The 8,649-nt window shown below is 35.3% G+C and overlaps 1 pseudogene; it reads left to right on the top strand.

Annotated features, from left to right (window-relative positions):
- Window positions 1-6,471: 6,471 nt before the first annotated feature.
- Window positions 6,472-8,359, top strand: LOC100662707 (macrophage metalloelastase-like; annotated as a pseudogene).
- The last annotated feature ends 290 nt before the right edge of the window (window positions 8,360-8,649 follow it).

Below are 8,649 nucleotides of genomic sequence, written 5' to 3'. Positions count from 1 at the left end.
TTCATGGAGAACCTAGGATCTTTTGACCATTCTGTTTCTCAACTGCAGAATGCTGGCTTTCAGAGCTCACGTCTCCCACTTCATAGTTGTAAGAAGTCTTCCAAGCATCAGTACACACACCAGTCTCCCAACCGGAAGGAAGCTGTCTCCAGAGGAACATAGACTTCCTCAGTCTACTCTTTTTTGTTTTAATAGGGAATAAAATCTTTCTAGAAAGCTACCAAAAAGAAAAGAAAGAAATCTCCTTAGATCACAATACCCAGTGGAATAGAATTACCCATGCAGGTTTAAACCAGTCATGATTCCCTGGGACTAATAATGGGTCAAACTTCTAGGACATCAGGAGGCCTCCACCTGTTACCTAAAACAAACAAACAACAACTAAAAAGGTTCTTTTAGCAGGAAAGAAGTGGAGAACATTGTCATTGAGTAAGCAAATAGTATCTACCACACTGAATAACGGATAGGAAGACCTATAGGTTCTTGCTTCCACTAATTGCAATTCCCTTTCCCATCAGTGGCTTTTAAAAGCTATGGCTTTTAGCTAGAAGGTGGCAGTTTGAATCCACCAGACACTCCTTGGAAACCGTATGAGGTAGTTCTACTCTGTCCTATAGGGTTGCTATGAGTCGGAATTGACTCAATGGCAACAGGTGGTTTACAGTGATTTCGTATGAGCCCAGCTTTCTTTTAAGCTCATATACATTGAAGTGCTTGTACTTACCACTCAGCATTGTCAAAAGTAATTTAAAGAAGACAGTTTCAATGTAGATATAAAGCATTGTGTTTTAAATTATAATAAAAGATCTGAGTTCAATATTAAAATGGCTCAGAAAGTTCTAAGAAAAAAGAAAAGAAAAAATAATCTCTGTTAAAGATTGTAACTTAATTTAATGTTTCTCTCAATTCATTTATATATATACTTTTGTTTAGATATTCTGATCATGTCCATCTTTTACTCTAAAAATAAATTCTTAATCATAAATTTTCTCATCACATAAATATAATGAGGCACTCTGGGGTTAAGTAGCTGGCGGAAAGTTAAAGTGTCCATGCCAGTAGTTCTCAACCAGTGTACTACAAACTCCGGAGCATCCTGCCAAAGACATGTCTGTGTGTAAAATATATTTTTGCTATAGCTGAATATGTATACATTTATAACACTGTCTGTCAGATGGTATATTTAGATGAGTGGTTTCTAGATGCAGTAGTATGCATGCTTCATCTTGCTATATGCAGAGAATAATATTATATTGGCAGGAAAAAATCATGTGTTTACTAGAACATACAGAAACTGTCAATCTTAAATATATATATAAAACTTGTAAATATATACAAATTTGTATAAAATGAAATATAGAAGGACCATAAAGTAAATAGTCTCAAAACTGCAAATATTTTCATGAATAATACAAACTATTATTATGCAAAAACAGTAATTTATTTTAATAGGGAAAAATTTGTGAATTCACAGTCACAGTGGAAGATTTTAATATACATATACCTCATATCTTGATAGATCAAGAAGGTAAAAAATTAATAACAGAAGCCAAGCACTTTAACCACTGTGCCACCAAAAAAAAAGAAAAGGAAATCAAGCCTGTTGCCATCGCGGCAATCCCAACTCATAACAGTGCTATAGGATAGAGTAGAACTGCCCCAGAGGGTTTCCAATGAGTACCTGGTGGATTCAAACTGCCAACCTTTTAGTTAGCAGCTGTAGCTCTTAACCACTACGTCATCAGGGTTTCCTTGTGCCACCAGGGCTCCTTAATAACAACACAGACTATGTCAAACATAAATGTAATAAATCTAATCTAGTAGAAATGTGTAAAATATCTGAATCCAAAAATTGGAGATTATACATCCTTTAAAGAACACAGGAGAATTTACAAAAATTTATTACACATTTGTTCACAAAGGAACTCCCAAAAATATAGAAGAATCAGCATCATAGTGTGCTCACTAAACAATATCTAATAACATTAGGAAGCAACAGTGAATAAATAAGCAAAAAATACACTTATGCCTGGAAACCACATTTCTAAATAATTCACAGATAAAATAAAATAATATAATAGATTTTTATATATTTGGAATTGAAAGACAATTGAATCCCTTCCTTTCAAAGAGCGTGGATTGTAACTAAAAGAGCACCTGAAAGAAATTGTTTTTCCCTAAGTGCATGGATTAGAAAAGAAAGAAAGAAAAAAAAAATCATTGAACTAAAGTGCAAAGGAAGACATTAAGATGAAAAAATAAGGAACAAAGTAATGCAAGAAATAACGACTATAAATATAAGTATAAAAATTGACAAAGTAAGAAACAGAAGTATAGCCTAAAACCATAAGCAGTTTGATTCTTTGAAAAGACTAGTAACATTGACAAACATCTGCTCAAATTGATCTAGGGAAAACAAAAAAAGAGAGAGAGAGAAAGCCCAAGGGGTGTCTGTGGTGGAAGCCATATAAATAATATCAGGAACAACAAAAGGGACATGGATTTAGATGGTTATACTCACAACTTTTAACTACTTGAATATTAAAGTAAGTTACTGTAGAAACAAAACATTAAATTTTTTTGAATTTTTCAATAAACTAAACATTTGTAGTAAAACTTATTCTCAAGTTTTACCTTTTCTTAATTTACAATGTATCAGTTAATTAAAAACTGTTATAATCTTTTGTCAGATGTATCTATTTGTAGCTAAAATTTCCTCAGTGTGAGTAATTGTTCAACATAGGAACCAGTTCAGACTTCTCAATAGCTTTCTCATTTAACTGATTTTTCAGATTCAGTAAGTGGATAACTTATTTTAACCTAAGTAATATTGTTCCTGTTGTTTAATCCTCCCCAGAATTCTGATGAATTATGTACAAAATTTGCCTAGTCTTTATTTCGTTAAAATCAGTGTCTTTATTACCAATAAGTCACAAAAGTTACTTATTAAATTGTGATATTTAATTGGTTGGTTTGAATTCTTCTGCATTTCTCTTCACTTTTTTTACAGAGTATTGAAAATCATTTGATCAATGTTCATGAAGAAATATACTCAACATGTCTATTTTAATTTGTAACTGCTGTCATCAAAGAATTAAGAGTTAGGCTGTATTCAAAAGGTTGGCAGTTTGAATCCACCAGGCGCTCCTTGGAAACCCTATGGGGCAGTTCTATTCTGTCGTATAGGATCGCTGAGCTGGAATCGACTTGACAGCAGTGGGTTCGGTTTTTGGTTTTGTCATCAGAGAACAAACATTTTTATATTTTTCCTTGGGATTGATAGTTTTTTTTTTTAATATTATATCATATTTATTTTATCTGCATGTGGTAGGCAGAATAATAAATTCTATTTCCATATATTTGTTACTATATTACCTTACAGGGCAAAAAGGAACTTTACAGATGAGATTAAGGTTAAGGATTTGTACATGATCACTCGATTACCTGTCTGGGCCAGTGTAATCACCAAACCAAAAAAAAAAAAAACCAAACTCATTGTAGTGGAGTTAATTCTGACTCATAGTGACCCCACAGGACAGAGTAGAACTGCCCCATAGGATTTCCAAGGATCTAAAACTTCACAGAAGTAGACTGTCACATCTTTACCCTCTGCAGTGTGGCTTGTGGGTTAGAATCATCGACCTTCCTAATGCTGACCCAGTGAGCCACCAGGAATTTTAATGTAATCACACAGACCCTTAAAAGTCAAAGGGGGAGGCAGAAGAAGAGAGACAGGAGAGATGTGACTACAGAATGGTCAGAGAGATGCAATGTTTTTGGCTTTGAAGGATGGTCACCATGAGACAAAAGCTTGAAAATATAATGAAATGGAATCTCTCCTAGAGTCTCCAGAAGGCATGCCACCCTGTCATCACCTTGATTTTAGCCCAGTGAAACCCATAGAGGACTTCTGACCTACACAACTATAAGATAATAAATGTATGTTATGCTAAGCCATGAAGTTTGTGATAATTTATTATGCTAACAATAGAAAACTAAGACACTTCACTTTCATAATTTTCTAATTTAGTTTTATATGTACATTGTTTTTTATCATTCATCAAATTAAACTTATCTTCTGTGTGTAAAACTTACTTTTCTTATAAAGTTAAAAAAAAGTTTTGACAATTCTATTAGAACATTATTAAGCAATCATAATTTTTTCATTTACTGATATTTCACAATTTCCATTAAAGTGAAAAAAACAAGGTTTCATAAGCTTCCAAATTGCTTTTGTTATTCCAGCACTAAAGGTTGCTCTTCCAGTCCAAATATTCTTGCAATTTTTATTATTTCAATTCCCAGATTTCCATATATTTTTAAAATTCTTTCTTTGTTTTGCCTGACTTATAGTAGGAAAACCCAGCTGCTGTCAAGTTGATTCAGAATTATGGTAGCCAAATCGGTGTCATGGTAGAACTATCTTTCATAGGGATTTCAGTGACTGAGTTTTTAGTAATAGATTGTCAGGTATTTCTTCTGAGGAGCCTTTGAGTGGTCTCAAACTTCCAACCTTTCAGTCAACAGCAGTTGAGCATATTAGCCATTTGTACCACTGTTATGGATTGAATTGTATCCCCCCAAAATCATATATGTCAGCTTGGCTAGGCCATGATCCCCAGTATTGTGTGATTGCCCACCATTCTGTCATCTAATGTGATTTTCCTATGTTTTATAAATCCTACCTCTATGATGTTAATAAGGTAGGATTAGGAGCAGTTATGTTAACAAGGCAGGACACAATCTACAAGATTAGATTGTTTTTTAAGTCAATCTCTTTTGAGATATAAAAGAAAGAAGTGAGCAGAGAGATGTGGGGACCTCATACCATCAAGAAAGTATGGCCAGGAGTGTGTGTCTTTGGACCCAGGGTCTCTGCACTGAGCAACTCCTAGGGCAGGAGAAGATTGATGACAAGGACCTTCCTTCAGAGCTGACACAGAGAGAAAGCCTTCCCCTGGAGCTGATGCCCTGAATTCAGACTTCTAGCATCCTAAACTGTGAGGGAATAAATTTCTCTTTGTTAAAGCCATCCACTTGTGATATTTCTGTTACAGCAGCACCAGCTGACTAAGACAACCACCCTGGGGTATAGTATATATACAATATATAAGAAAAAAGTCATGTGATGTTATTTCTTTGCATCTTTTATTGAATCATCCAGGGATACTTGAATTTGTGACATATGTAATACCAGATTCAACCATTTAGATTTTTTTTTTAAACTCTGGTTGAATCTTCAGACTTTTCTATTATAGTATTTTAGTATGAGTTGTGGAAAACAGGAAAGAAACCCTGGTGGTATAGTGGTTAAGTTCTATGGCTTCTAAACTAAAGGTCAGCAGTTCGAGCCCACCGGGTGTTCCTTGAAAACTCTATGGGGAAGATCTACTCTCTCCTAAAGGGTCTCTGTGTGTTGGAATCAACTAAATGGCAACAGACTTGTTTTGTTTTTGTGGAATAACATTAAGAATATCATACATAAAGAAAGATAAGGTCATTAAAAAGATAGGAAAAAAAGAAAAAAACAAAAATGAAGTCAGAAGAGGCTATGAAACTTGCTCTTGATTGTAGAGTAGCTAAAGCAAATGGAAGAAATGATGAAGTAAAGAGCTGAAAAGAAGATTTCAAAGGTCAATTCGAGAAAACAAAGTAAAGTATTATAATGAAATATGCAAAGACCTGGAGTTAGGAAACCAAAAAGGAAGAATATGTGTGGCATTTCTCAAGCTGAAAGAACTGAAGAAAAAATTCAAGCATTGAGTTGCAATATTGAAGGATTCTATGGGGAAATATTGAATGACCCAGAAAGCATTAAAAGAAGATGGAAGGAATATACAGTCATGGTACCAAAAAAAAAAAAAATTGGTCAGTGTTCAAACATTTCAGGAGGTAGTATGATCAAGAACCAATGGTACTGAAGGAAGACGTGCAAGCTGCACTGAAGAGATTGGCAAAAAACAAGGCTCTGGAAATTGACAGAATACAATTGAGATGTATCAACAAATGGATGCAGCACTGGAGGCCTCACTTGTCTATGCCAAGAAACTTGGAAGACAGCTACTTAGCCCACAGACTGGTAGACATCCATATTTCTGCCCATTCCAAAGAAAGGAAATCCAACAGAATAAAGAAATTATTGAACAATATCATTAATATCACACACAAGTAAAATTTTGCTGAAGATCATTCAAAAGGGATTACAGCAATACATTGACATGAACTGCCAGAAATTCAAGCCAGTTCAGAAGGTGGCATGTCATGAGGGATATCACTGCTGAAGTCAGGTGGATCTTGGCTGAAATCAAAGAATACCAGAAAGATATTTACCTGTGTTTTATTGACTATGCAAAAACATTTGACTGTGTGGATCATAACAAATTATGAATAACATTGCAAAGAATGGGAATTCCAGAACACTTAATTGTGCTCATGAGTAATCTGTACTTAGAAGAAGAGGCAGTTGCTAACACATAACAAGGAGATACCATGTGGTTTAAAATTAGGAAAGGTATACATCCAGGTTGTATCCGTTCACCATACTTATTCAGTCTGTATGCTGAGCAAATAATCTAAGGAGCTGGACTATACGAAGAAGAACGTGGCATCAGGATTGGAGGAAGGCTCATTAACAATCTGCAATATATGGGTGACACAACCTTTCTTGCTGAAAGTGAAGAAGACTTGCAGCACTCATCGATGAAGATCAAAGACTATACTCTTCAACTGAAAAGGATCAGAGTAAACTGGGTTAAGTCATCCAGGAAAAGTTTAGAATGAAGTTTCTCCTATTGATTCTAGTCCTGCAAGCCACTGCTTCTGGAGCTGTTTCTGTGTTCTCCGATAAAAGCCTGGAAGAAAATGAGTTGGTGTTTGCCGAAAAATACTTGGAAATCTTTCACGACGTCCAAAAAATGAAAGAATTCCAATGATGAAAACGAAATTCAGTGGGAGCTTCATGGAGAATAAAATTCAGGAAATGCAACAGTTCTTGGGGCTAAAGGAAATCCTGGTGACGTAGTGGTTAAGAACTACAGCCACTAACCAAAAGGTCAGCAGTTGAAATCTACCAGGTGCTCCTTGGGAACCCTATGGGGCAGTTCTACTCTGTCCAATAGGGTCACTATGAGTCAGAATTGGCTTGATGACAATGGGTTTGGTTTTTTTTGTTTGTTTGTTTTGAAGCTAAAAATGACTATTGGTGATGATGCACATCCCTCAGTGTGGCATGACTGACATTCATCATTAGACTACAATGCCAGGGAGGCCAAGATGGAAAAAACATCATATCAAATACAGAATCCAGAATTACACTCCTGACTTAGTGCATGAGGATGTTAACTACGTCATCCAGAAAGGTTTTCAAGTAAGGAGTGATGTCAGCCCTTTGAAATTCAAACAGATGAATGCAGGCAAATACTTACATTCTGGTATTTTTTTCACATGGAGCTTACAGAGATTTCAATCTTTTTAATAGTGGAGGTGGAGTCATAGCCCATCCTTTTGCACCTGAACTGGTATTGGAGGAAATGCACATTTTGATGTGGATGAAATCTGGACTAAAAGTTCCAAAGGCACAAACTTGTTTCTTGTTGCTGTTCAGGAGGTTAGTCTTTCCTTGGGTCTCAAACATTGCAATGATCCAAAGGCCATAATGTTCCCCACCTACAGTTACGTCGACACCAACGCATTTTGCCTCTCTACTGATGACATATGTGGTATCCAGTCCCTTTATGGAGGACCAGAAAAGCACCAACGCGTGCCACCTTCTGACAGTACAGAATCAATTAGCTGTGACCCCAACTTGAGTTTTGATGCTGTCACTACACTCAGAGATAGAAACTTTTCCTTTAAAGACATGCTCTTCTGCTGGAAGTTTCCTGAGTTATCAAGAAGCAGTCTTTGTTTAATTTCTTCCTTATCGCCAACCTTGCCATCTGTCATTCAAGTCACTTACGAAATTAGAGCCAGATATCAAGTTTTTTCTTTTTAAAGATGACAAGTACTGGCTAATTAGCAATTTAAGAGCATAGCCAAATTATCCCAAGAGCATACATTCTTTGGGCTTCCTTGACTCTGTAAAAAAACTGATGTAACTGTTTTTAACTCACTTATCTACAAAACTTACTCTTTGTAGGTAATCAGTATTGGAGGTATGATGAGAGGAGACAATTTATGGAGCACGGTTATCTCAAATTGATAACCAAGAAATTCCCAGGAATTGGGCCTAAAATTGATGCATCCTTCCATTCTAAAAGAAACTATTGTTTTTTTCCAAGGATCTACCTAACTCGAATATGACATCTAATCCAATCACATCACCAAAAGACTGAGAAGCAATAGTGGTTTTGGTTGTTAGATATGGTATAGTTAATGGTGCTTGTCAATTCACTTCAGGTTATAATTATTTATTGCATTGTTGCTATGCACTCAGTGATATGTATCATAAAAAAAAAGAAGGTAAAGTCTAGAGGTCAAAAATAAATAATGATAAAAATAAGTATTTCTAGTTTTAAAAACCCCTGGGATATAATCATTTCATTGTCAGTTTTTATTTTACTCTGAGTTTGAAAACAGAAATTTTCAAAAACCAAGAAAATATCTTTTAAAAAATGCTTTATAAGTTGGTTCCTTGGACTAGTTAACTCT

This window comes from Loxodonta africana, chromosome 1 (assembly GCF_030014295.1).
Source record: "Loxodonta africana isolate mLoxAfr1 chromosome 1, mLoxAfr1.hap2, whole genome shotgun sequence".
Lineage (NCBI taxonomy): Eukaryota > Metazoa > Chordata > Mammalia > Proboscidea > Elephantidae > Loxodonta > Loxodonta africana.
This window is presented reverse-complemented; position numbering and strand designations above follow the sequence as displayed.